The sequence below is a fragment of the Odontesthes bonariensis genome, unplaced genomic scaffold (genome assembly GCF_027942865.1).
Source record: "Odontesthes bonariensis isolate fOdoBon6 unplaced genomic scaffold, fOdoBon6.hap1 scaffold_232, whole genome shotgun sequence".
Taxonomy (NCBI): Eukaryota; Metazoa; Chordata; class Actinopteri; order Atheriniformes; family Atherinopsidae; genus Odontesthes; species Odontesthes bonariensis.
In genome coordinates this window covers 21,142-25,000 of record NW_027457440.1, presented here as the reverse complement: position 1 = coordinate 25,000, position 3,859 = coordinate 21,142, and positions in this window count along the sequence as shown.

Below are 3,859 nucleotides of genomic sequence, written 5' to 3'. Positions count from 1 at the left end.
AATGATGCCCACCACTCCCTCATCTCATTCGGGGAGTTTGGTGTCCGTGTGGCACCTGGTTCTAGTTTCCGAAAACTGGGTTTCTGAAATCGGGCAGATGGTGTTTTCGTCGTCTGCTAATAACCTTGTCGTACGGGAGAAGGGGACTTGGGCTGACTCTGCCCTTCGTCCCCTTCTCCTGTCTTAGTGACTGTCGTTTTTTGCTCATTCGTGCCCCTGGTACTACAGAAAATTTTTTTTTTACTCCCCTGGTACTATGAAAATTTAGTTTTTTTAAATGTACGTTCTGGAGCTTCCAGCGGTCACTCGAGCATCCAATCCGCTCTCCAGCACCTTCCTCGGACTCATGCTCTGCCAAAGTCGGCCTCCCATCTTCCAGGAACCAGCCTGGAGCTTCTAGCGGTCAGCCGCACCTTGAATCCGCTCTCAAGCACCTTTCTCGGACTCATGCTCTGCCAAAGTCGGCCTCCCATCTTCCAGGAACCAGCCTGGAGCTTCCAGCGGTCATCCGCGCCTTGAATCCGCTCTCCAGCACCTTCCTCGGACTCATGCTCTGCCAAAGTCGGCCTCCCATCTTCCAGGAACCAGCCTGGAGCTTCCAGCGGTCAGCCGCGCCTTGAATCCGCTCTCCAGCACCTATCTCGGACACACTCTCCTCCAGGCCGGCCTCACATCTTCAAAGAACCAGCCTGGAGCTCCTAGCGGACAGCCGAGCCTTGAATCCGCTCTCCAGCACCTTCCTCGGACTCATGCTCTGCCAAAGTCGGCCTCACATCTTCCAGGAACCAGCCTGGAGCTTCTAGCGGTCAGCCGCACCTTGAATCCGCTCTCAAGCACCTTCCTCGGACTCATGCTCTGCCAAAGTCGGCCTCACATCTTCCAGGAACCAGCCTGGAGCTTCCAGCGGTCAGCCGCACCTTGAATCCGCTCTCCAGCACCTATCTCGGACTCATTCTCCTCCAGGCCGGCCTCACATCTTCAAAGAACCAGCCTGGAGCTTCCAGCGGTCAGCCGCACCTTGAATCCGCTCTCCAGCACCTTCCTCGGACTCAAGCTCTGCCAAAGTCGGCCTCCCATCTTCCAGGAACCAGCCTGGAGCTTCTAGCGGTCAGCCGCACCTTGAATCCGCTCTCCAGCGCCTTCCTCGGACTCATGCTCTGCCAAAGTCGGCCTCACATCTTCCAGGAACCAGCCTGGAGCTTCCAGCGGTCAGCCGCACCTTGAATCCGCTCTCCAGCACCTATCTCGGACTCATTCTCCTCCAGGCCGGCCTCACATCTTCAAAGAACCAGCCTGGAGCTTCCAGCGGTCAGCCGCACCTTGAATCCGCTCTCCAGCACCTTCCTCGGACTCAAGCTCTGCCAAAGTCGGCCTCCCATCTTCCAGGAACCAGCCTGGAGCTTCTAGCGGTCAGCCGCACCTTGAATCCGCTCTCCAGCACCTTCCTCGGACTCATGCTCTGCCAAAGTCGGCCTCCCATCTTCCAGGAACCAGCCTGGAGCTTCTAGCGGTCAGCCGCACCTTGAATCCGCTCTCAAGCACCTTCCTCGGACTCATGCTCTGCCAAAGTCGGCCTCACATCTTCCAGGAACCAGCCTGGAGCTTCCAGCGGTCAGCCGCACCTTGAATCCGCTCTCCAGCACCTATCTCGGACTCATTCTCCTCCAGGCCGGCCTCACATCTTCAAAGAACCAGCCTGGAGCTTCCAGCGGTCAGCCGCACCTTGAATCCGCTCTCCAGCACCTTCCTCGGACTCAAGCTCTGCCAAAGTCGGCCTCCCATCTTCCAGGAACCAGCCTGGAGCTTCTAGCGGTCAGCCGCACCTTGAATCCGCTCTCCAGCACCTTCCTCGGACTCATGCTCTGCCAAAGTCGGCCTCCCATCTTCCAGGAACCAGCCTGGAGCTTCTAGCGGTCAGCCGCACCTTGAATCCGCTCTCAAGCACCTTCCTCGGACTCATGCTCTGCCAAAGTCGGCCTCACATCTTCCAGGAACCAGCCTGGAGCTTCCAGCGGTCAGCCGCACCTTGAATCCGCTCTCCAGCACCTATCTCGGACTCATTCTCCTCCAGGCCGGCCTCACATCTTCAAAGAACCAGCCTGGAGCTTCCAGCGGTCAGCCGCACCTTGAATCCGCTCTCCAGCACCTTCCTCGGACTCAAGCTCTGCCAAAGTCGGCCTCCCATCTTCCAGGAACCAGCCTGGAGCTTCTAGCGGTCAGCCGCACCTTGAATCCGCTCTCAAGCACCTTCCTCGGACTCATGCTCTGCCAAAGTCGGCCTCACATCTTCCAGGAACCAGCCTGGAGCTTCCAGTTGTCAGCCGCACCTTGAATCCGCTCTCCAGCACCTATCTCGGACTCATTCTCCTCCAGGCCGGCCTCACATCTTCAAAGAACCAGCCTGGAGCTTCCAGCGGTCAGCCGCACCTTGAATCCGCTCTCCAGCACCTTCCTCGGACTCATGCTCTGCCAAAGTCGGCCTCACATCTTCCAGGAACCAGCCTGGAGCTTCCAGCGGTCAGCCGCACCTTGAATCCGCTCTCCAGCACCTTCCTCGGACACATTCTCCTCCAGGCCGGCCTCCCATCTTCCAGGAACCAGCCTGGAGCCTTTAGCGGTCAGCCGCGCCTTGAATCCGCTCTCAAGCACCTTCCTCGGACTCATGCTCTGCCAAAGTCGGCCTCCCATCTTCCAGGAACCGGCCTGGAGCTTCCAGCGGTCAGCCGCGCCTTGAATCCGCTCTCCTGCACCCATCCTCGGACACACGTTCTTGCCTTTGGACCCCTCCTCCAGGAGCCAGGCTGGAGCTTTTGCCCCCTTCCTCCATCATTTCAGGCCGTGGAAAGTGTCATCTTTCGGATTATCAATTCACCGTCCCAGTCTGGTACTCAGATATTTTTCCGAAAACTGGGTTTCTGAAATCGTGCAGATGGTGTTTTCGTCGTCTGCTAATAACCTCGTCGTGTGGGAGAATAGGGGCGGGCCTTGGGCTGACTCGGCCCATCGTCCCCTTTTCCCGTTCTCTGACAGAAATTTTTTCAAACTTTATCACCCCTGGTACTATAAACTTTTTCACCTCTGGTACTATGTGGCACTTAGAAAATTTTCTGAACCGGGATTCTCACCCCTGGTACTTTTTGGCACTTAGAAAATATTTCTCAACCGGGCTTCATGCCCCTGGTACTTTTTGACACTTTGACGTTTTTCTGAACCGGGCTTCATGCCCCTGGTACTTTTTGACACTTTGACGTTTTTCTGAACCGGGCTTCATGCCCCTGGTACTTTTTGACACTTTGACGTTTTTCTGAACCGGGCTTCATGCCCCTGGTACTTTTTGACACTTTGACGTTTTTCTGAACCGGGCTTCATGCCCCTGGTACTTTTTGACACTTTGACGTTTTTCTGAACCGGGCTTCATGCCCCTGGTACTTTTTGACACTTTGACGTTTTTCTGAACCGGGCTTCATGCCCCTGGTACTTTTTGACACTTTGACGTTTTTCTGAACCGGGCTTCATGCCCCTGGTACTTTTTGACACTTTGGCGTTTTTCTGAACCGGGATAAAGGTCATTTAAAGAGGTGTGTGCATGGTTCCTACTTATAATGGATATATGAAGGACTAAGGAGTCTGAACTTGTTCTGGCCCAAGGAAATCACTTTTTAACAAAAATCCGTATTTGGTCTTAACTCGGGAAAAGAAGGCGATTCCTGTGTTTTGATCTCAAAAGAGGCCATTTATCCGGGTTTGTGCAGGTTTATGCATGGAACTTACTTAGAATGGATATATATGTATGTATATATGAAGGACTAAGGAGTCTGAACTTGTTCTGGCCCAAGGAAATCATTTTTTAACAAAAATC